The following is a 26,209-nucleotide window of genomic DNA, read 5'->3' as shown; positions in this document are numbered from 1 at the left end:
TGAGGTGGGTGGACCTAGAGTCTGTCATACAGAGTGAAGTAAGTCAGAAAGAGAAAAACAAATATCGTATGCTAGCACATATAGATGGAATCTAAAAAAAAAAAGTCAAGAAGAACCTAGGGGCAAGATGGGAATAAAGATGAAGACCTACTAGAGAATGGACTTGAGGACACGGGGAGAGGGAAGGGTAAGCTGGGACAAAGTGAGAGAGTGGCATGAACATATATACACTACCAAATGTAAAACTGATGGCTAGTGGGAAGCAGCCACATTGCACAGGGAGATCAGCTCGGTGCTTTGTGACCACCTAGAGGGGTGGGATAGGGAGGGTGGGAGGGAAACGCAAGAGGGAAGAGATATGGGGACATATGTATATGTATAACTGATTCACTTTGTTATAAAGAAGAAACTAACACACCATTGTAAAGCAATTATACTCCAATAAAGATGTTTGAAAAAACGCAAAAAACAAAAGGAGACATGTACCACAATGTTCACTGCAGCACTATTTACAATCATCAGGACATGGAAGCAACCTAAGTGTCCATCAACAGATGAATGGATAAAGAAGATATGACACATATATACAATGGAATATTAGTCAGCCATAAAAAGAAACGAAATTGAGTTATTATTAGTGAGGTGGATGGAACTAGAGTCTGTCATACAGAGTGAAGTAAGTCAGAAAGAGAAAAACAAATACCATATGCTAACACATATATATGGAAGCTAACAAAACAAAACAAAACAAAAAAGCTTCTGAAGAACCTAGGGGCAGGACAGGAATAAAGACACAGACATAGAGAATGGACTTGAGGACACGAGGAGGGGGAAGGGTAAGCTGGGATGAAGTGAGAGAGTGGCATGGACATGTATACACTCCCAAATGTAAAACAAATAGCTAGTTGGAAGCAGCCACATAGCACAGGGGAGATCAGCTAGGGACTTTGTGACCACCTAGAGGGGTGGGATAGGGAGGGTGGGGGGGACGTGCAAGAGGGAGGAGATATGGGGATACATGTATATGTATAGCTGATTCACTTTGTTACAAAGCAGAAACTAACACACCATTGTAAAGCAATTATACTCCAATAAAGATGTTAAAAAAAAAGTTAGAGAGTAAAAAAATTCAAAAGAATTGGCCACACTCCTCCAACAGATTCTCTAACATTTAGAAGAACAGAATTCACACTGATTCTGGTTTATGAGTAAAAGACAAGTCAACTTTAAAGTGTATCATAGATGACAATGTTTCTTTTCCACGTGTCTGCTTTGGAGCCATATTTCTGCTGACCACTCAAAAATTTCCTCTTGAGTATTTTGTGATATATTAGAACCAGGAATAAGGGATGTTAGTGCTGGAAGGGCCAGCCAATGGTCTGCGATTTAATTCACATATCCTTTCTGCACCAGACTCTTTAAGATCATTGAGTTAGCCTAAGAATTTTGAAGGTGTATAATTCAGGACAGTACATTACAGTATGCCAATATTACTATTCTCCTGCTCTGACATTCCCCACTGATTGACAGATGAAGGAGAAGAAAGGGCAGTCACCATCTACTGAGAGTAAATGAAACTGGAATATTAAAATTCAGGATTATTTGAGTGACTGAATTGGCTGGCAGAGTGTTCTCCAGTTAAGGGTGAGGAAAGATTACTTCTGCACATGACAACACTACTGTATTTATACAAGTCTACTGGGACAATTGTTTGCCTTGAATTGTTGTCTTCATTCATTTCAGTCAGACAGTTGTGTTGACTGATTTTTCTTTTTGATGTATGAAATGAATGTTTGACTGAATTTACCATTTAATTTCCACTAATGCACTATAAAAACAATACATTAGTCAAATCAGATTGGCAGGTATGAACAAGTTTATCCCAGAACTAGACAGAAATATAATATTGCCTTCTACAGAAATGTAGGTCATATGCCCTGGATTTGGGAAATGTTCCAATTTTAACTATTTTGCCACGTTTCAAAAATGTAGGGTGACTGATCCCATAGTAAATATAAGAAGATCTGTGAAGTCCAGATAAAAATAATTTTGTGTGAATCTGAGAATCACATAACAGAAAAGAAAAAAACTATTATGAGATAAATTTTACTGAGTTTCATACTTATCAAGAGGTGTTTCTATGTTAAACTTTTGAGTTTTATTCTAGAAGTTCAATAGGAACAAATACTTCAAATATATTCATAGAAAACTATTTACAATTTCATTCTTCCAATAATTATAGTTACTATGACAGGCCATTTCTCCATATCCCATCCCACAATTCTCTGCTCTGAACATGTGGAAATTGGTGGCATAAGCAGGAAAGTGTAGCAGTTTTTGAGATTGTTATTGAATAATGCTGATTTTATAAAGACTGCTTTCTTCCATAGTTGACAAACTTATTATGGTACAGATGGTTGCATACTACTCTTAGAGATGAAAAAGTTCTAAGGAATTTTCCATATTCCATTCACCAATCTGTGTTCTTGTTCAAAGCAAAATTAATTCCTTTCAAAATTAACATATTAGCTTAATAACAATTTTTAGCTTAAAATAATCTATCTGTGAGAATGTGAATTTTTGGTAGGAAAAAGTGACAGAAGATGGGACAAAACAAAGAATTCACAGAAAGACAAAACAGAATTTTTTAAATGGTGGGTAAGAACTTCTGTTTCCAACTATATCAGTTTACCTTAGGAAAACATACTAGAAAGGCCAGATAAATCATAAGCAACATTTGACTGTGAATGTTAGAAAGCTACTGAGGTAGCCATGACCTAGAAAAGTAAAATAGAGAAAGAAACTCACTGAAGTGAGAACAATATTCTGCACATGCTTTTCTAGCCCAGTCATTTAGAAACTACTGATGAAGAACAAACGTCTGAGAAACCAAAGTGGTTCCTAAGAGGCAGAAATGCCAGTAGATCTTAGGACAATGTCATAAGACTAAGGAAACCAGAGTTGGAATTTAGAATAACAAGGCAGATAGAATTTTAAGGACCAAAATCCCAGAGAGGGTAAAGATTCATAGAATTGAGCTGGATTCAGCAACAGTGTTCCCTTGCAGTATTTTCCATGTATAATAGGTAGACAAGGCAAGATGCTAAGAAGTCAAACAAAAGCTAACTGAAGTAAAAGCAGAAGTCAAAAGCTAACTAAGTCAAAGATTTAGTTGGCTTATAACAATGAGGAGACAAAATAGGGGTCCAGAACCTATCAAAGGATTGTGGCCCAATGGAAAACTAATGATATGAATTAGGACACTGGAAGTCTGTGTGTGTGTGTGTGTGTTAGGAAGGTTGATGCAACATCTACACTGAACCTTATAAAGAAGGAAAATGAGTATGCAGTTGGTCCAGTGACTGAGGTGATCTTCCCCTCTGCTCCCTACCTGAGAATAGGAAATTCTCTCCTGAAGAAAATACAGTTGACCCTTGAACAATGTAGGGGTTAGAGACGCTGACTCCCTGTGCAGTCAAAAACCCACATATAAGGGCTTCCCTGGTGGCACAGTGGTTGAGAGTCCGCCAGCCGATGCAGGGGACACGGGTTCGTGCCCCGGTCCAGGAGGATCCCACATGCCGCGGAGCGGCTGGGCCCGTGAGCCATGGCCGCTGAGCCTGCGTGTCCGGAGCCTGTGCTCCACAATGGGAGAGGCTACAACAGTGAGAGGCCAGCGTACCGCAAGAAAAAAAAAAAATCCACATATAACTTTATGGTCGGCCCTTCCTATCTGTGGTTCTGAATCTGAGGATTCAACCAACCACAGATCATGTAGTACTGTATTACTTATTGAAAAAAAAAAAATCCATGTATAAGTGGATCTGTGCAGTTCAAACCCAGGTTGTTCAAAGGGCAACTGTAATGTCATTCAGATTCTCTACAACTTGTCATATCCCAAGTCTGGTATTCATTGAAGAACCACCAAGACTACCAGGAAAAGGAGAATTAGAATAAAAATCAAAACAGAATCAGAATCACAGATGACCTAAACATTAAAGTTCATACATATTTTGGTAAATATTATCAAGTTCAAGAAAATAGAAGACAAGGTGGAGAATTTAACTAGATAACTGCAAGCTATAAACTGATCGAACTGATAGAATTAAAAATTATACTAAATTTAAAACTCAGTGTTGCATTGGACACAGGTAAAGAGAGGTAAGTGAACTGGAAGACAGAATAGTAAAAATATTAAGACTAAAGCATGGAAAACAAAAAGTATATAAAGTACACAAAAGCACATTTGAGACATATGGGCCACAGTAAACATTTTTATCATGTATTTAAACTGGAGTCCAAAGAAAAAAGGAGAGAGAGATTGGGATGAAAACAATATTTCAGAAATAACAGCTGAGAGTTCTCTAAAACTAAAAAGAATATATCGAGCAATAAATTCAATAAGCACTAAAAAAATGCAACAAGAATAAGTACAAAGAAAACCACACCTAAGATAACCACAGTACAATTCATGAATAGCAAAGAAAAACAGAACATCTTAAAACTAGCCAGAGGAAAAAGAGAGATATTACTTTCAAAGGAACAATAGGATTAAGATTACAGCTTACTTCTCAACGAAAATGATTGGATACTAGAAAATAATGGAATAACTTTTTTTTTTTTTTTTTTTTTTTGCGGTACGCGGGCTTCTCACCGTCACGGCCCCGCCCATCGCGGAGCACAGGCTCCAGACGCGCAGGCCCAGCGGCCACGGCTCACGGGCCCAGCCGCTCCGTGGCATGTGGGATCCTCCCGGTCCGGGGCACGAACCCGCGTGCCCTGCATCGGCAGGTGGACTCTCAACCACTGCGCCACCAGGGAAGCCCTGGAATAACGTTTTTAAGTGCTAAAGAAAATAACTGCCCATCGAGAATTCTAGAGGCAGAGAAAACGTTGTTTGGAAGGAAAGATGAAATAAGGAAACTTGCTGACAAACAAAATTTAGAGAATATGTTCTCATCAGAACTGACTGAAATAAATTATAAAGGGAGACCCACAGGCAGAAGGAAAATTATCACAGATGAAAATAAGGACTTTATAAAGGAATTATGTATAACAGAAAGGCTAAATAAGTGGATAAATCTAAATAAAATCTAACTGCACAAAAGAGTAATAATAAAATATATCAAAAATCAGAATGCATTAAAACAAATGGAAGAGGAAAAAGTAGTAAAAGAAATTTAAGATCTCAGCATTGCTTGAGAAGCAGTAAAAGAGATAAGTCATGGTACATGTGCAACTGCTACTTACGTAAAAATAACAAGCTAATACAAGGGAAAATGGAATTTGAAGAATCTAAAAGGAAGAAAGGAGCAAAAAGAACATAACAACGTGGGACAAATAGTAAACGAGGAGTAAACGGTCTATAAGAAAATACATTAACTGTAAATACTCAAATTAAAGGACAAAGATTATTGAAACAAAGAAAAAACCCTAATTCTATATCACTTACAAGAGTCAGACTGAAAATTAAAGGATGAAAAATTTATGTCATAACAACAATAAATAAAATTAAAGAAGTTTTTTTTTAATGTTAACATAGATTTGAAAGCAAAAAGTATCACTGGCAATAAGGCAGGATAATAAAACCAACTGCTACTTTACACGGAATATAGTATAAATCTAAACTTCAATGCAATATGTGAAAGGAAATTCCAAAAAACTAAGTAGAAATAGAAAAATCTAAATTACCTAGATCAGTAACATAGAACCACAACAACAAATCAGCAAATTATAGATCTGAACACCACCATTAAAAACCCTGGCCTAAATTTACATAAAACACTGCACTAACAATGATGGAATATAGGGCTTCCCTGGTGGCACAGTGGTTGAGAGTCCACCTGCCGATGCAGGGGACACGGGTTCGTGCCCCGGTCCGGAAAGATCCCACGTGCCGCGGAGCAGCTGGGCCCGTGAGCCATGGCCGCTGAGCCTGCGCATCCGGAGCCTGTGCTCTACAAAGGGAGAGGCCACAGCAGTGAGAGGCCTGCGTACCGCAACAAAAAAAAAAAAAAAAAAAAAACCAATGATGGAATATATATATTACACGCAAATTTTTAGGTGCACATGGCACATTTATAAAATTGACTACATGCTGGTTATAAAACGAGACTCAAAATAAGCAAGAAATTTAAAAATATATAACCAATATTTTACCAAATAGTTGGATATTGAAAACATACTTCTGATCATTATGTAGGTCAAAGATAAAGTCGCAATGGGAATTAGAATTTTATTAATTGAATGATAATGAAAATATGCCATAACAAAACCTGTGGGTTGCAAATAAAGCTCTGGTCACAGAGAAGTTTATGTATTCAAATGATATTCTCTAAATGTAAAAGGGAAAGGAATAAAGCAACTAGAAGATCACCTATCACCCTGAGGTAGGCAGCTCCTGAACTGTACCTGGTGGGGAAGGCAGAGCAGAACTTCAGGAGGCCAGCTGAGAGCACGGTGAACGCCACGTCAGGAGCAGTCTCCAAGAAAGAGCACTTAATGTACAAAGGGATGACTAAAATATATTTAAGAGCTAGCACCCTGACTCCTCTTAAGGATGACTTAACGTTGCTGGGGAAAAAATAAGAAGTGCTCGATGTAGAAGGTGAATAGCTTTACAATTCCCAGGAGAATCTTGGTACCAGGACCACACAATGAAGAACTTGGAGTCCCCGTGGCTAATCCAGCAGAGAGAAAAGGAGAAACAGAGATGCGAGAGAAACTAAAGGGAACTCTTGGTGCAATTTGGTGCTGCTGCAGGCCCAAGTCCAGGTATGTGCTCTCTAGCTCCCCATCTTAAATAAAAGCCACCATGTTCCTCAGTCTTTCAGGTACTTAGAATTTCTCTTTAGAACCTGAAAATGGGGTCAGGTTTCCTGTCTGGATTGCTACAGTACAAAATAGAAGCAGGATGTTTGAAATAGTTCTCCATCTGGCAGAGGAGGCCTTGAAGCTGTGAGCCACTCACTGCAAACCAGCAGGACATGAAGGATTCTTGAGCAGATCTGAAGCTACTGGGAGGCCTTTCAGGAGTTAAATCCCATAGTAAATACTGTACCTTCAATGGCCCTTTTGCCCTCTCTGTCCAGTCTTCCTCCACTCCTGTGGGGGCCCAACGGGGTTAAATGAGCACTCTTTGACTTGTGCTTGGTGTTCCCAGAACTTGGGCTTGGAGACGTCCATGAAAAGTCTGCCTTCCTTCTACTGGCTTGGGTTTCTTGGTCTCTCTGCTCCAGGCTAATCCCTTCAACCTGCTTTTTCCATTTCTGCCAATAATCCCCCTCTCCAGACCTTCCTAATGCTTTTCTGGGGCGGGAGGAGACTTCCTGAGGGCAATGTTTATTTCTAGAGGGAGAGGTGACCACATGACTTCACTGTGGTCGTCCGCTTGATTATTCAGTTTCTGTCTGGATTAGTCGTGGGGGTCTGTGCACCCCACCCCCAGCCCCAGGAGGCTTTAGAACACTGTCCTTATCTCAGCCCTGAGCCCCTCTCTATCCTCCTTCCCTCTCTCTCCTTACCCATCTTGACCCACAGGACCTCTGAGGAAGATAAGCACTTCACAGAACCTCTGCTACAGAACCAAACATATTGAAATGACTCTTTACGAAGATGCTGAAACAACAGAGAAAGAATACATGAGGGTTGTTTCTCCTGAGGGTTCAATTACATAGGGGGCCTTCAGCAAACTTTGATGATAGATCTAACCTTTCCTTCCTTGGCAATAGTTGATCACACTGTGATGAAAACAAGTTAGAGAATGGAAAAATAATATTTGGATTTCAACGAAATAATAAAAATGCAGGGACCATCTTTGACTTGCAAGGTGAGAAGAGAGTTCACATTTTGATTATGTGATGGCAGGAATCCCTTTTAAAACAGGGCCAGTCTGCATGATGCATTTAAAAATCAATCTTTGCAAATAAAGCCACAACTCCCACAAGATTTCTTGATTTCTCTGGGATCAGATAAACCATCACATTTCAGAGTGGTGCCCTGTATATGAAAGTGATAAACATAATCTGGAAGCACAGCAGTGGCTAAAAATATGGAGCTGGCAGCCATTCGTTGAAATGATTTTTTGCTTTTAATTCATTGAATAAAATTCTAAACGTCCAAATTCAGGCAGGTAGATCTTACCAACCATGAAGAGCTTCAGCCCTGCTAACAGCTAAGTATGCACTTTTAAACCCTATTTTGACTGTTCCAGAAACTTACTGGGTTTCTTTAATGCCTCTGTTACTATTTCCTTTGTGTCGTTCTGTGTTTCTTTAAAAACACAGCTTTTGTGTCGTTCTGTGTTTCTTTAAAAACACAGCTGTGTGACCTTGGAGAAGTTATATGATTTTCTTGAGACTTGGTTGCCTTCTCTGTGAATATCTAGGCATAATTTTAGTATTGCTCAATAGAATTTTCTGTGATAATGAAAATATTCTATATCTGTACTATCCTATGCAGTATTCAATAGCCACATGGAGCTAATAAACATCTTTAAAGTATGGCAAATGCTACTGATGAACTGAATTTTTAATCTTATTTTTAAATTTGTTTAAATACAAATAATGCTACATGGCTAGCATCTGTTGACAGTACAGATCTACATAATATGTTAAGGACACTCTCCACTCAAAAACTCTACCATTCATTAACTCAACCTAAATACTTTTGCCCTTTGACAAACAGAAAATAATTTATGCTTCCCTTGAAATTATTTTTCAAGACCTTTGTCAGTTTGGGGACATTATATTCTTAAAATTGACTTTGCTTTGTGAAACTTTAATAATGTTGGAGTTTCCTGCCCTTGGTACCACCTTTGTGATTATGGTAAATACTGTGGATGATCAAGGACCATTTCAAGAGATCATGGAGAGAAACCTCCTTCTGGATTTAATTTCATTATGAGGATGTCAAAATGCTAAATTGCTTAAAATAAAACCCATACCATTTTTATACTAAGTTATATTCTACATGTAGCTGGAAAAATGTTTAAAATATTTTTAAAGAACTGCACATCTATTTTTGAAGCTGATTTGGCTGTTCAAGGCTTGCTAGCACTTTATCCATCTCACTAATATTTCACTTAGTAAACAAATGCAGTTGCCATAATTGCTGCATATGTGTCTGTGTTCCCTTCTAGGTTATATGTTTTTGAAGTTAGAAACTATATTTATATCACAGCCCCTATGTATAGCACAATATCCATTGCTAATTCAGATTGTGTTTTAAGATATGAGACAAAATTTAAGACTTTTGTTATAGTCATAAACATCTAGCAAACCAACCAGAAAATAAAAGCTAATTTTCTTTTGGTAGGCCAAGAACAAAAAAGAGAGGAATACCTAGTGCAAAACCATATCTCCAATAACTACTGTTGGATTTAGAGCACACACATGCTAAATTTATTTTAAAATATCTTATCAAAGGGGGCTTCCCTGGTGGCACAGTGGTTGAGAGTCCGCCTGCCGATGCAGGGGACACAGGTTCGTGCCCCGGTCTGGGAAGATCCCACATGCCGCGGAGTGGCTAGGCCCGTGAGCCATGGCCGCTGAGCCTGCGCGTCCGGAGCCTGTGCTCCGCAACGGGAGAGGCCACAACAGTGAGAGGCCCGCGTACCGCAAAAAAAAAAAAAAAAAATCTTATCAAAGACTTTGAGGTTGTACCTGAAAAAATTATATCAGAAGTAAAAATAATCATGTGGTCTGACCAGGCTGGATCACACAAAGTAAGTGTATACTATATATAAAATAGATAAACAACAAGGTCCTACTGTATAGCACAGGCAGGTGTATTCAAACCTTGTAATAACCTATAATGGAAAAGGATCTGAAAAAGAAATACATATATCTGAATCACTTGGCTGTACACCTGAAACACAACACTGTAAATCAACTATACTTCAAGTAAATTAAAAAAAAAAAAAAAGCAAAGTAAGTGTAAAGGGAAGTATAATTTTATAAATTCACCTCTGATATCCAATGGACCAACTGAAAGACAACAGAAACTACAACCTTCTAGGAGACAGGACATGGCCAGCAAACCAGGCCGTTACCCTCGGTAACGGTCATACCTGCCAAAAAATATACAGACTAGCCTGCATTCATGAAAACACAGGAATTCTTAATTTATCTGACATTATTAGGCAGTGAGGTATTGTATGTTAGGAGAATTTTTTTATATGACAAATTTAAGAGGAGTTATTTTAACCTTCACTCAGTAATTTTTTTCTAAAATTAAGAAATGTATCCACTGGTATATCTAATGTTTCCTTGATAACTCGGGGTCATCAGTTCAGTCAAAGTTTGCATAAATAGTGTGAATGGAAACAAGACAGGCATGCTTACTAAAACTGAAAATGACATAATATTGGCTGGAATAATTGATGAGAGAGCAAGAAAAAAACAAAAATGAAAATAAACCGTGATCAAGAAACAATCAGTCAAGTTCTGACTTTCTGTACTTAGTTTCAATAAGAGAGACCACAAATCCCAGCGAGAGACTCCAGCAGCATTAGCTGTCTTTCTCCTTTGTTTCCACCTTCCTTTCCTTTTCCTTCTACCCTAGATTGTTCCAGGAAATGTTTATAGCTGCTTCCAAGACAAATTCTAATACTTGCTTTCTCTCACACAAACTTCACAATATTTCCATGTGATAAGTAGTGTGGAGGTAAAAGACAATTCATCACAGGGAGATCTCCTATGAAAATAAAATTAGAAACTACCTTCTAAACTCGCAGAGAGTAGGGCGTGGTGTCAGGCACTAATTTCCTTGCGAATTCTTCTCCATTTCTAATAGATGTTCTTATTTATTTACCAAGATCCCTTTTTATTGGTGTCCTATTCCAGACTGCTCCACTCCGCCCATCCTCATCCTGTAAAATACATTCACACTCTTTTGTGACCCTACTTATTCGCCCATTAAATAATCAGTCATAGAACTGTCTGAATTAAATATAGAGTGAAATTAAAATACTGGAGTCACTTGGGGGGTTTAAGCAGCTCCACCAGAAAATACTGGGCATGGATTTAAAGAGGCTGTGCTGGACTTGCTCTTGTCTAAGTTCTTTCTCAAGAAGTATCTGAAATAAGCCTAAATTCAGAGTTAATCAGATTGGCCTGCTTTCTCAGGCAGACTGGAATTCATTGTTCTTTCCCCCCAACACCCTGAGGTCAGTGTCACTTTCCAGAGACGAGGTGGACTTCTCTGCCTACTGCAGAAGCTCAGTTCCCCCGGGCCCAATCTCTGTCTGAAATCCCACACTCAATGCCAGATGCCAGCCTTCCCAGAACATCAGTGGTCTCCTTTCAGTTTCTGAACTGCTCAGATTGAGTCCCTGCAGACTCTTCCTCAGCTTGAAACCTGATCTTCAACCCCTTTCCCTGACCTCGGTGGTTACCTTCCTACTTTAGGCCTCAGTTGCTTTAGCTATAAAATGATATATTTGTCCTTAATTCTAAAGTCTTCTTTCTAAAGCTCTACAATGTGGTGGCTCCTTGAAAATGTTTCTCTTTGCTGGTTTTAATTTTGTAGAGAATTAAAACCGCAGTTACTCTAAAAGACAGTAAGTTACATTGGATAAGGAAAGTGTGCTTTAGTAGTTAGATTAACAGGGATGGAAGACGACTTAGTATGTTTTAAGATACTCATGATCCATTCCCGTGAGAGTCAGGGGAAGAAGTAGAAGACAGTTAACACCAAATGATTCTGACAAATTAAGTCAACCAAGGTATAGCTGATTAGTTACTACTTGAATAAGCCACACATATCCAATTCAAGTTTTCCTTTATTATTCTAAGAAGGGATCCCAGTGAACTGAGTTCCATGTTCAGTAACTCCACATTCAATGGCTTATTCTTTAAAAACTGTTATGTTGCTGGAAGAAGAAATGTTGCCCATCAGTCCTAATTGATGTTTAGCTATCAAGCACATTTGAAATAAATTTATTATTTTGCCTGATCTCAGTGTAATACATTCCAAAGGGGGAAAGAGCACACAAAAATTTATGAAGTCTCCATCTTCTACACTAAAGTGTGCAATAAATTTCATATTATTTGGCCGTGGAATTCACAAGCCATAGAAACCACACCATTAACAATGTATACAGTGGTAAACAGCAGGTAATGATAATGATATAAAACAAAATAGACTGTGTATGTTGGCACTGCTGCCAATAAAGCAATCATTAAATGCATTCATATGCATCTATGGTAGGTAAGCTCTTTGAGGGCAATTGCTATGAATTCTACATACCTTTCAGGATATTATAGCCCAGTTTCTATGGCCTTTATTCAAAGACGCTGAGAAAGGGTTACCATGGGTAAATTCAGACCTTTTCTCAATATAGAATTTGGTCAACATGCATTCTGAACAGCAAAATTTCACACTGCTTTCAATTTTCCTACACTAATTGCCACCTCAACAAATGCAGGATTAAGTAAAATGGATTATAAGTTAGAAAGGAAAGATGGAAGAAAAGAAGGAAGGAAGAAAAAAGGTGGGTATGGAGTACTTCAACATTTATGTAAAGAGTGGACCTAAAGCTAACCTGAGGTTACCCTAAACTATGAGCATAGGCTATAGAAACTTAAATGAAAAAGAAAAAAAAAAAAAGCAAGGGAAACTCAAAGATTCTTTGTTTTTTCACTTTACTGCATACACACATCCATCTTAAATAATCTATGTGCTTATAGCACTGTTTTGCAAGGCCATTTGGGTTCTATTGGCATGTAAAGGTCGGACAACTCAACTTTAGCAGAGTTAGCCTTCAGGTGAATAATTGCTTCTTTCAGGTTATGAGCATTTTAATTTTCCAGAAATGTTTCCCAAAAAATGAAAACTAAAAGAGTCCTAGGACAGCATCCTTTAGAAGTTTTATACTATCAAGGTTTTTTGTAGGAAGAGTATCCTTGTTGATTATCACACAATGATTCCAAGCAGGTCAATTTATGCTGAGAATATTATGTAACAGAACCCACTTCACCTCCATTATACTGACAATGATCTTCCTTACGTCAACCTTGTGCTTCTTAGTAAAGTTGAAAATACTGAGCCAAGAACAGACAGTGACAATTCCAGAGGCTCAGATGTACTTACAGGTGCCTTCAGACAACATCAGCCACCCAGGCTAAAGTCCTGGTTTAAAACATCCCTACATGAATGAATCTCAAAAACCATATGCTGAGCAAGTGAAGCCAGATCAAAAGGGCACCTACTGTATTATTCAACTTACATGAAATTCTAAAATGGGCAAAATTCATCTCTAAAGATAAAAAACAGATCAGTGGTTGCCTTGGGGTGGAAGGTGGGGATACTTTTGCAAAAGGCTAGGAGGAAACTTTCTAGGGTTTTAGAATTGTTATCTATCTTTATGGGGGTGGTAGTTATACAAATGTATACATAAATTAAAAGTCACTGAACCGCTGACTAAAAATATCTGCATTTTATTGTATGTAAATGATACCTTAATAAGGTTGATTACAAAATGAACCAAAAACAAAACAAAGCAAAAGAAAAACCTCTCAAGACCTCAAAGGAAATACACTGTTTTCTTCCAGGGTACCAGATTGGAATGAGGCACTGGTCTGTTCTACCCTCAGATTATCCCTAGGATTATCTAGTCTATTTTAAATCACTGGAGTCCCCTATCAGAAAAACTCACCCCATGTTTGATTACCTTGATTTCTTCTCTGCCTCTTCTCCCAAACACAGTGAAGTCATTTATGGAAGAAAAACCAGCTTTTTCCAAATTTGCATCATCACATATTCTTTCCAAAGCTATTATTTATGGAATAAAATTTGGCTACAGTTTGTAAAAATCTAGCTTTTTGAGGCTTACAGTTAAACTATTGCCTCCACTGGAATTTGGAAAAAAAATTATCTTGAAAATGAATAGCTGAGATTTGACATTTTTGTTTTTTGTGATTTTCTCTTCCCCTGAGAGAGAAAGGGTAACTGAAAGTGAGTAGGAATGAGAAACACATACATAAAGAAAAAAAAATTATCTTGCTGCTTTTGCATGTTTATAATTTATAGGAGGCCCTTTTCAACAATAATCTATTATCAGAATCAATAAAATATAATCTCCATGAAGTCCAGGCCAGGATATTTGTCTCTTTTTCAGCAGATTGCAATACAAACTGCATTCATGGATATGCTTCTTGATGATCTTTCTAATACTATAACAGTTGACCATTTCCTCATGCCTTTTCACCTTAACTTAAACCTGGTTTTTCACTAATGACCTCACATTTCCTTCTCTATCACTTGGTTTTTGGCCTCTTTTCCAACTCCAACTCCAACTAGCACTTCACTCTGGAACCAAAGGAAGACTCACACCTTCCTGCTTTTTAGTGATACCTCAAGGTCATTACCATATTGTGATCACCCCTAAAGATAGCCAGACAATTGTTATTTCAGAGCCATCTGACAGTTTGTAGCTCTAAAAATTAACCAAGGATCGCATTTGTCAAGAATATCCTAGTTGAAGATTTTGGTAATACAGCAACAGTAATTCCGAAGTCATTTATGACAATCAGTGTGGGAAGCACCCTCCTTCGGGAAGACACTTTGCCATACAATACTCTTTCCCTGTCAGGTAATAAGGAATCATGGTGTGGAAAGTAACCTTTTGTGGAAAGAAATACTTGGCTTCAAGAAGGCGTGAAGTTCATACATTTTTCTTGAATTAGATTCTCCATTAATTATTTTATCCACAAAGAGGTAATTATTAGAATTATGTAAGCAATTAAGGAGATGCTACTCCACATTCTTTCAGCTTGTTGACCTTTCCCACTTTATTTCATGTGGCTATCTGAAACATCAGTGATTTACATGACTTTCTTTTTTTAACAGATTTGTGTGTGTGTCCCCATGATGAAAACATCATTAAAATAAAATATCATGCATAGACTCTTAAGAAGCAGAGTCTACTTAAAGTCCTGGAAAATGTGAAAGCACTAATATTCATGGACAACTTTACACTCTGAAATTTACTCCAAATTTTATTGATCTCTATTTTGTCTAGGAGTTTTTCAAATTTTCTACCATCATCATTTGTTAGTTTTATAATTATGTAATAAAGGCATTAAATCACACAATCTTTTGTTATCCGTTGCAGTTTTAAAACTATTCTTTTCTTTGTCCTCAACAGATATGTCATAGATTAGTACACAAGCAAAGACTTTCAACATAACAGTACTTTACAGTGACAAGAACTATGCTGAGCTATCTCTATCCTAAGACAATGCACTAGAAAAGCCCTAGGAATTCTTAAGCATTAGGAATATAGAGACAATCAAGGGGCAAGGTCCTTGCCTTCAAGTATACATAATCATTATAGCAAATGCTTAAATAGCACTTAGTATATGCCAGGCATTATTGTAACTCATCACAGCAGTCTTACTATACTCCTTTTTAATAGATAGGGAGAGGAAGCCACAGGGAAGCCATAGGGTAAAGCCAGAATTTGAACCTAGGTAGACTAGTACACTCTCCACGGCTTTAACTACTACGTTTATATATATATATTATATATATATATATAATATATATATATATATATATATATATAAGTTATATATACTTAACTCCAAGTATTCCAAAGTTACAAAACACTTATCTACCAAAACTCAAAAAAGAGCACACAAACTGGCATAGAAAATAAACATGTAAAAGTTCATAAATAAACCACAATATAACCTGCTCCACATAATATACTGACTGCAGTGTCCTGGGCCTCTCCCATCCTTAGGTAGCCAGAAATTACAACAAAATGATACTTTCCACCTTTGGAAGCCACACCATCTCTCATACCAGCCAACTCATTACTTCCTTAGAGGGAACAGGAAATTAACCTGAATATCATGAAAAACTATATATATATATATATATATATATAGCATTACTGATGTAGAATCTTTGTTTAAAGACAATAACTTCAATAGCAGAGGGAAGAGGGAACTTTACCATTGCAGGCTTCAGATAACCTCTATTATTTCTCAGATTTCACGCTAAATCATAAAATGCCATATTGTGTCTGAAGCTATTTTTTCAATAGTCCATTTTCTAAAATGGACTAGCAAAGCAGTAAATACTGAGGAACATTTTGGCTCCCAAATCCTAAAGCCATTCTGATTATGCCTGGGTGATCATGGGACCACCACTGGAACCAGCAGAGGACTGGCTGAAATACCAGTGTTCTGGGCAGCTTATAAATTAGAAATTATACAGAATCCAATTTTATTTTTTTGTTAAGTAATTCCTATGAGGCTTTTGGGATGTCAATATAAAGTCCTATGATGTGTAATCTTTATCCATAAGATGGGGAACAATGCCAATCCCCATCATAAATACTTTCACAATCTGACACTGAAAATCCACTGTAGGGCATAGGACCTGCAAATAGGATATGAATCACACACATCCACTCATTCAGACAATCTTCAAATATTCATTTTTAAGTCTAATATGCCAATAATGTACCTGGCTCTAAGATGCTAAGCCATGCTAAATGCTGAAACAGACATACTCAGTTCTGGCCCTCCTGGAACTTATTACCTACAGAAGTGCCTTCATTGTAAATGGTCAGGTCTCAGCCAATGCTATTATCATCAGCAGGTGACCAAATGATAGAGCTTGCTTTCTAAACAAGCTCCACACTCTTTGCTTTCAACATGTTTGCTTTCCTTCAAGGCACATAATCCAGTGGTCAGTTTCTCCCAGTTAGTGAGGTTTGAGGAAATTGTACCCAGTGAACGATTCCTTGTGGCCTCACTCTTTCCTCACACTCCCCTCTGTGCTCTTGAGCTAAAGAGATCTGGATTCAAGTCACTTGCTCTAACCTTATTATTTTAAAATAGGGTTGCTCTTGCTTTGAGGATTTCTACTGGACCAACACGGTGGCAAAGCAGCACTGAAGCAGAAGCAGGTAAATTTCAAAATGACGGCTCTAAAAATATCCACTCTCCTTTTGTTCTCCTCCTATCCCTTTGCTCTGAACACCTCTGCCCTGAGGCTTTGCCTTTACCCTTCTCTGATTACTGCTCCAAAAGGGTTTCCAAGAGCGGGGAGTATTTATGGTTTCATTTGCTCCCAAGTCCTTGGTGGAAAAGGATGCTTGCTTCCTGATTCTTACTACTTCCACACTCACATTGTTAACACAAAAATCATTATTTTTTTAAAAATATTTTCCTCAGCTTCCTATTTCTTCTGGGCCAACACTGAAAGGATATTTTCAAAGAAACAATATCTTCTCCCCATTGCCCTTCTGAGTTTCACGTTTTTACCTCTAGTCTCATTTTCAACCCTTATTACGGGATGCATCACAAAAATAGAAGAAAGTTCTTTGTGCTTTCCCTGTACCAGCCAATTATTCTAATTTGTTCTGTCTCTAAAGAACAGAATGCGAAATCAACACAAAGCCTGATTATGCGATCTCTTCCAAGGGAAAGATCTGAGAGTTGTCTATTTACTAATGAAGCTCAGTGTGTATTAAGGGTTGACTGAAGCAATCATCAGGAATTTTCATCCCTTAAATTAGTGTTTTTCACCAGATGCACATCTTTCATTTTGGATAACATATCTTTTAAGTTCAGGATACAGCTGGACAACAGAAAAGAAAAAGAGGTAACCAACACAACATTTTAAGTAATAACACAATAACAGCTATCATCCTTCCCTGAGGAATTCAGGCTACTTTATGGACACAATTTAGTACAAACTTGTAAGAAAGCTAACAAAGCCCAAAATCACTTCACAATAGCCTAGAGAGGTAAAGGTCAAAACTTATTACTGCCAGGCCCAGCAGACAATGTCACCTACCGGAAAGAGCACAGGACAGGAAAACCTGGAAGCCTGTGTTCCAGTTTCGGTTATTCCTGTAAGCATTAGTATGATCTGAGTGAACTCAGCCTGCCCTGCTTTTTGTGTTTATAAAAACCTACATCATCCTCTCAGTAGAGTGAAATGCCACATCTGAAAAGTTGCAGATCTCTTTAGGAAAGAAACAAAACTCACGCTTTCCAACCAAAATGGAATAATTCAGTCAATGGAGACTTAATAAAAATCTGCCATAAAGCAACTGTTTACTTGAAATCTATCTTTTGTGGTATATTTATTGGGGTAAGGAATGTTAGGAAATCATAATTAGAGTTACCAATTATTCCAGAAATCAAGGTCATTAAGTTCAGATTCCAACTTTGACCTTGACCCAGGCTTACAGAGATGTAAGATGTCCCAGTACCTCATATCCACCACACATGTGAGAAACAAGGTATGCAGACAGATCCTCTTATAAATACCCCATAGGTAGTGGTTTTTTTGCAGGGTCTCAAATTCGTTGCCATTCTTCCCATCCAGATGCGGGCATTTTCCCTTGAATTTGGGCAGACTTTCCACAGCTTCAAACAGTAGAGCAGGGGTCAATAAATTATGGCAGGTGGGCCAAATCTAGGCCTCTACCTGCCTTTATAAACAAAGCTTTATTGGAACACAGCCATGTTCATTAGCATATGTATTGTTTGTGTCTGTTTTCACAACACAGCAGCAGAGTGGAATAGTTGCAAAAGAGACTGTATGGCTTGTAAAGCCTAAAATATTGACCGTCTGACACTTTACAGAAAAAGATCTCCAACTCCTGCAATAGAATATACTGAAAGTGATGCTATGTAATATCTAAGACTAGGTCATAAAAGATCATGCAGCTTTTGCATGACTCTCTTGGAATGCTTGAACTCTGGACACTCATTCTTGGGATACTCTATCTTGAATCCTAGCTACCACGTTATGTCCAAGCCACATGGGCAGCCATCTGTAGGCACTCCAGTCAACAGTCCTTGTTGGGCCCAGTCTTCAAGTCATCCCATGTCAAGTGCCAGACATGTGAATTAAAATTATCTAGGGGCTTCCCTCGTGGTGCAGTGGTTGAGAGTCGGCCTGCCGATGCAGGGGACACAGGTTCGTGTTCCGGTCCGGGAGGATCCCACATGCTGCGGAGCAGTTGGGCCTGTGAGCCATGGTCGCTGAGCCTGCGCGTCTGGAGCCTGTGCTCCACAACGGGAGAGGCCACAACAGTGAGAGGCCCACGTACCGCAAAAAATAAAAATAATTATCTAGATGATTCCAGCCCCAGTCATTTGAATCCTCATGAGCTGAGGTTTCAGACATCAGTCATGGAGTAGGGACAAGCCATCTCCTCTGTGTACTGTTTGAATTGCTGACCCACAGAATCTGTGCACATATTAAAATTTGTTTATTTCACCACTAAGTTTGGACTTCTTTATTATGTAGCAATAGATAACTACAGCACTGTCTGTACACAGGAGATCTATATTTCACAGAGCACATATTTAGATGTGAATGTTGACTTCTCAATTTCTGTTATGAGAAGAATGTATACACACATATAGATATAAAATGTTTATGTATATGTAAATATTATACCTATATACGCTAATCTATATTATCCATAAAATGAGGGGCCTTTGATAATGGCTAACATTTTTTTTTCTGGTATTTATTGTGTTCCAAGAACTGATAAATTCTTGCATTGTATGAATTTTCTCTTTTAACCCTCATAGCAACTCGCTGAGAGAAATAATGTTATCTCTATTTTATAGATGAGAAATCTGAGGCAAAAACAGATAACATGCTCAAGAGTACCCAACAAGTAAATTTTAGAGTCAAGATTTGAACCCAAGTTCTCAAGTTTTAGATCCCTTACTCTTAGTCACCAAGCTATAGACTGAGGAAGGGAATGAAAGCTGAAGCCATTACCTCATGTTCAAGAAGTTAGACAGAAACGTAGCAGGTATGGTTGAAAGAAGACAGGACTTGGGAGCCTCCCTGGTGGCGCAGTGGTTGAGAGTCCGCCTGCCGATGCAGGGGATACGGGTTTGTGCCCCGGTCTGGGAGGATCCCATATGCCGCGGAGCGGCTGGGCCCGTGAGCCATGGCCGCTGGGCCTGCGCGTCCGGAGCCTGTGCTCCGCAACGGGAGAGGCCACAACAGTGAGAGGCCCGCATACCGCAAAAAGAAAAAAAAAAAAAAAAAAAGAAAGAAGACAGGACTTGGAGTCGTAAGTCCAGAGCCTGAGTGATGAAATGAATTCTCCTCTCATCTAGATATAGGTTTGTGTTTAGAAAATGAAGAAGAGCACTGCACAGTTTGATTGTTGATTTCTGTACTCAATGATACCAAAGAATGGAAGTTTACCAGGGAGCTATTTTGCAATGACATAAATTATTGATTCAAAATCAAACCTTTATTATAAATTATTGATTCAAAATCAAATCTTTATTAAGTCTCCATTGCATCAGAAGTCTTTCCCACTCTTCATTTCTTTTTAATCCCTTTTTTGTCTACTTTTGGCCAAAGCTTGAAGCCTAATTTGACATTTGGAAATAAAATAATGAAACAGTCATACCACAGCAATTCCAATGCCTACTGAAATGGAAGCTCTAAATAATTTTTCAGATAATTTAGGCAATTAAAAATGTTTACATCATAGATGCAAAGACAGAAGTTACTTGTGTAATAAAATAACTGGTGAGACAAAAGTTTCTGGTCAAGTAGATTTGTTTAAATAGGAACACTAATCTGAGTTCTACCCCTGTGCTAAAACCCAGTGACAGGCTGCATACAGCTTCTAAAGGGATAGTTCAGTGCAATGGGTCAAATTCATCCCATAAAATGTGGTATTATTAGTAATACTAAAAGACAGAGTGTGACTGTTTTCTTTGGGACATAGATGAAGACCCCAAGATAGACAATATTAAGGACAAATTATGTGGAATAAGATATTATCTCAGTCCTTGGAACATGTCATCCAGGATAGAACAAGAAATAGATTTATTATCAAGTACATGAAGCCAGAGCCAGTAAGCAATGAGTGGTAGACGGTTAAAACAGACAGGTTTTAGAAGTAGAGGTACAGGTGTAGAAAACAAACAGGGTTACCAGGGGATGGGGGGAGGGATAAACTGGGAGATTGGGACTGAAATATACACACTACTGTATATAAAATAGATAACTAATAAGAACCTGCTGTTCTTATTAGCACAGGGAACTCCACTCAATACTCTGTAATGGCCTATTTGGAAAAGACTCTAAAAAAAAAAAGTGGATATATGTATATGTATAACTGATTCACTTTGCTGTACACCTGAAACTAACACAACATTGTAAATCAACTATATACCAATAAAATTTTTTTTAAAAATAGGTTTTAAGAACCACAGTCAGGGAGCAGTGTGGATTGGAAAGACCTGGCAAGAAATATTTCTGCATCCTCAGATAATCCTCCCCAAATTGGCTATTGCAAGGGTGAGCATTTAAGAGATCTTTGACCTAAGGAGGACATGAGATTAACAATCTAACCCAATGTGCACGAATTATTCTCCTCGGTGCTATCAGAAATCAGATGGCATCCTAGAGCAAGGGTCAGCAGATCTTTTCTGTAAAGGGTCAGATAGTAAATATTTTGGATTTTGTGTACCATACATCTCTGTTGCAACTGCCCATCTGCTGCTATAGCACAGAAACAGCCATACACAGTACATTAATGAATGGGTGCAGCTGTGTTCAAGCAAAACATTATTTATAAAACCAGGAGTCAAGAGAGATTTGATCAGTGGGCCAGAGTTTGCTGACCCCAGTTCTGGGTTAGTGTTCACAGCTGAATGAGTCATGAGGCCTTAAGTTCCAGTTCTCATTGTACCACTTTCTACCTGGGTGAACCTGGGTTCATCCTTTTATTTATATGGGCCACTATATTAGTCAAGGTTCTCCAGAAAAACAGAACTAATAGTATGTGCATACAATGTGACCATATATATTGACAGATATAGACCTAGATATCAATATTGATATCTAGATCTATATCCATATCTATATATAGATAGAGAAAGAGAGAGAGAGATTTTAAACAACTGGTTCACACAATTATAGAGGCTTGGTAAATTCAAACTCTGCAGGTTAGGTGCTCTAGAGACTCTAGGAAGAGTTGCAGTTCAATTTCTGTTAAGTGTTCTGGTAGAATTCCTTTTTGCAACAGGGAGGTCAGTCTTTGTTTTATTAAGAGCTTCAACTGATTGGTTGAAGCCCACCCATATTATGGAGGATAATCTGCTTTACTCAAAGTCCACCAATTTAAATATGAATTTCATCCAAAAACACCATCACAGGGACCTTCCTGGTGGCACAGTGGTTAAGAATCCGTCTGCCAATGCAGGGGACACGGGTTTGAGCCCTGGTCCAGGAAGATCCCACATGCCGTGGAGCAACTAAGCCCGTTCACCACTATTGAGCCCGCGTGCCTAGAGCCCATGCTCCGCAACAAGAGAAGCCATGGCAATGAGAAGCCCGCGCACCATAACAAAGAGTAGCCCCAGCTTGCTGCAAATAGAGAAAGCCCACGTGCAGCAATGAAGACCCAATGCAGCCAAAAATATAAATAAATAACATATAAAAATTTTTTTAAAAACCCAAAACACCATCACAGAAATATCCAGAATACTATTTGACCAAATAACTGGGCGTGGTGGCCCAGACAAATTGACATGTAAAATCAACCACCTAAGCCATAGTTTTGTCATCTTTTAGTGAGAAATTTGATTTATCTGAACTATTCTGATACCTTCTAGAGATAACACCCTCAGTTTTTCACATGGTAAGCAGCAGAGGGAAAGAGGCCATTTGCCCAGTCAGATGACACCTAAAAGGATAAAATTCTGTCTTCTCTCTCCAACCCACAAGGATGAATGCCAAAAATACATCACTTATATCTGCTTTAGCTAACATATGATAGGTCTGGAACTGACCTATGCTCCCAGTAAGCCCCATGAAATGCTGTTTCATTAAGGGGAGACTTTACTTGCTAAGATTAGAAGCAAAAGAGGGTGGTGGATGAAAAACTGCCCAGGGATATAAGTTCATGCAAGGAAGCAGGAGAGAGAATGGGTATCCGAAGGTGTGCACTCTGAGCCAACACTAATTCCACAGCATCACCTTGTAATTCAGGGAGCCCAACTGCTGGGGGGGGGTTCCATCCTTTTTTTCCCCCAAAGAGGGACATATCAAGGATATTGGCAAAGGAAGAGCATTAGTTATAACAGATAAATTCCTTTTTAGAGGTGATCTCACAAATGATTTGGCTCAGTGTAGACTATAATTTGGCTCCAAAAACCATAAACTAGAGCCTTTCATTCCAGGTCCCTCCTCAAATATCCATGATAGGTAGAAATCTGGCATCAGTAGTTTTTGAAATCTCCCCAGGTGATTATAATATGCAACCAGGGCTGAGAACCGGGAGATGTAGAGAGAATTTAAATTGAACTTTAGTTAAACAGTAAAACAAGTTCTGACTCTACTGGCTGGAGCTAGACAAGGGCTATGGATTTAGTTGGATGAGAAGATAAAGAACACCAGGGAGTAAATCAAATGCTTTACACCTGTGCTTAGCTAATTGTTACTGAGATAATTCAATCCTTGTAAGAAGAGGGGACGTTTCTACAAATATCTCTTAACAATAAGTCCTTTTACCCAGTCAGATTTACCTCCCAGCAAAGGGGTAAAGAAGGCTAGAGTTCTCCATACATGCTTAGCTTTAATTAGCACTTGTGACTTGCCCAAAACCTGGATCATATTTCCCCTAAATTTCATGTTATTCCCTAAGTTTTTCAAACCCAGGGCTAAGGGGTTTCCCAGGATGAGATTTTAAGTGCTCACACAGGGGAAGTCCCTGGCAAACCAGGACAGAGGTCACTCTACAGTGAAATGTAAAGCATCCTAAATAACCCTGCCACTGTTCCCAGATACTAGTCTATGCCAACCAGTGGAGAAAAGGCATTCTCCATTACTACCATAGCAAATGCTGCTGTACTTGCCTTAGCTAGTCCGTATCTTTTCCAGGCACCACTCCTGTTCACCTGCTGGTGGACGCTTTGGCCAGCTGACAATGCAGGTATTTTCAAACTTTAAGGTGAATAAAAATCATCTGGAGGGCCTGTTATAACAGAGATCACTGAGCCCCACCAGAGTTGCTGATTCCATAGGGCTGGGACAGGGCCCTAAAACTTGAATATCTAACACATTATCAGGGGATGCTGGTAAAGCTGGTCAGGTTGTTACCGAATGCAGGTTTGTGTGTCTGAAGCACAGTGAGGCCAAACAAACCTAAAGGTTGGAGTTTGGAGCAGAGAAAGGTTTATTGCAGGATCGAGCAAGGAGAGGGGTGGCCCGTGTTCCAAAAAAACCCTGAAATCTCCAAAGGGTTTCAGCAAAGCATTTTTAAAGGCCAGGTGAGGGAGGGGCGTTCCTAGGGAATGTGATCAGCTCGTGCACAATTCTCTGATTGGTTGATGTTGAGGCCACAGGGCAGGTAACATTATCCATCCTCAGGTGCTAGAAGGTCTGGGGGCTACGTGCTCATGATCATCAAGGAGTTAATTTCTTCCATTTGGTGGTGGTTTTTAGCATCTGAAAACTCAAGAAGTATGCCTGAGATACTATTATCTGAGTACTTCAGAGAGGAACTACAGCAGAGGCTATGGGGGATGGGTCTGTCCTAGGAAGGCCCCATAGGGTACTGCTTGGTTACAAGGTGACCATACTTTGAGAATTATTGTTCTAGTGGCTTGGAATGTTAAGAAAGTAATGGAAGAATCCCTTCCCAGATCTAGATTCCAGTATCAACAGCTATTTTAGTGGGGGGAAGGGTAAGTTTTGTCCTTGCTTGGACTTCTTGTTCATTTTTCTCAAAGCCTATTTGAGGCAGTGCACTCAGCTGTCCTACAGATCTGTCTTTTGCTTCAACAGTGTTTGGAATGAACAGACCCAGGGACGCTCCTTGCTCCAGCCCCCGACCACCCTCCAACCTTTCTTCCAGTCGCAACCTTTAGAATCAGCCACTCAGCTATCCTCAGCCTCCAGGACAGGCCAACACCATTTTTTGAGCTTAGCTCCTTATCACTGATCAACCACGAGTTCCCAGATTCGTCAGAATTATTCCACCGAGGTGGAGGCCACCGTCCACCGCCTGTTCAACATGCATCTGTGGACACTTACCTCTCTCTGAGCTTCTATTTCGAGAGCAACGATGGGACTCTGGACGGTATGGGCCACTTTTTTCGCCAATTGGCCGAGGAGAAGTGTGAGGGCGCCCAGCGTCTCTCGAAAATGCAAAACCAGTGCTGTGGCCGCGCCCTCTACCAGGATGCGCGGAAGCCTTCTCAAGATGAGTGGGGTGAAACCCAGGATGCTGTGGAAGCCGCCATTCTCAGGGAGAAGAACCTGAACCACGCACTATCGGATCTGCACGCCCTGGGTTCTGACTGCACAGACTCCTACCTCTACGACTTCCGGGAGAGCCGCTTCCCGGAGGAGCAGCTGAAACTCATCAAGCAGATGGGCGACCACTTGACCAACTTCCGCAGGCTGGTTGGTCCACAGGCTGGGCTGGGCGAGTATCTCTTTGAAAGGCTCACCCTCGAGCACGAACAGGTGTTTCTGAAGTCCAGCGTCCTTTGAGGAGCCCCTCTGGCATCAGAGCTTTTCCTGAAGCCCCGCTCTGCAGCCACTAGGCAGCTTTTTAACCACCCTGGATCCCTCTCCCAAGCCTTGGGCCAAATGGAAACAATAACGCTTTTTGCAGGTAAAAAAAAAAGCCTATTTGAAACACAAACAGAATAAAAAGGAAAAAAATAGATAGATAGATACACGTTCTTTTAACATACGAATTGCCCCACTTTATCTGTGTGAAATAAGTTTGTTCCTGTTTTTGGGCTGGTTCTCAAGCTTTGCTGCTCGTTTGAATTACCTAAAGAGCTTTTAAGGAAAACATTGGTGTCTGGGTCCCAGCCCCAGAGATTTTCATTTAGTAGGTCTAGGGAGGAGCCTAGGCACAGGGAGGCCTCAGAGATCCCCCAGGTGATTCTAATGTGCAGCAAATTTGTGAACCACCTCTTGGCTTCAATCCAGCTAGTGATCAGATATTAAATCTAAGACACATGGGCTAGTGCGTGAGCTCTGTTGCTAGGTGTATTCCATTTTCTTCCTCCTGGAAGATTCATGCCAGGGAAAATGATTGATAGTTGTGTTACTTCTCTGAAATGGTTAGAAATTTCCAATTAGCGTGAACAGGGGAGGGTGAATGGGTGAATGCAATAAGGTATATCATTTACGTATTGCCCTATGTGTATGGCTAGAAGCTTTTGCA

At 39.3% G+C, this 26,209-nt stretch overlaps 1 pseudogene; it reads left to right on the top strand.

Moving 5' to 3' along the window:
- Nucleotides 1–10,027: 10,027 nt before the first annotated feature.
- On the top strand, nt 10,028–25,521 carry LOC132491655 (ferritin light chain-like; annotated as a pseudogene).
- The last annotated feature ends 688 nt before the right edge of the window (nt 25,522–26,209 follow it).

The sequence above is a fragment of the Mesoplodon densirostris genome, chromosome 6 (genome assembly GCF_025265405.1).
Source record: "Mesoplodon densirostris isolate mMesDen1 chromosome 6, mMesDen1 primary haplotype, whole genome shotgun sequence".
Taxonomy (NCBI): Eukaryota; Metazoa; Chordata; class Mammalia; order Artiodactyla; family Ziphiidae; genus Mesoplodon; species Mesoplodon densirostris.
The sequence above is the reverse complement of the archived record's forward strand: the minus strand, read 5'-3'. Positions and strand labels throughout refer to the sequence as shown.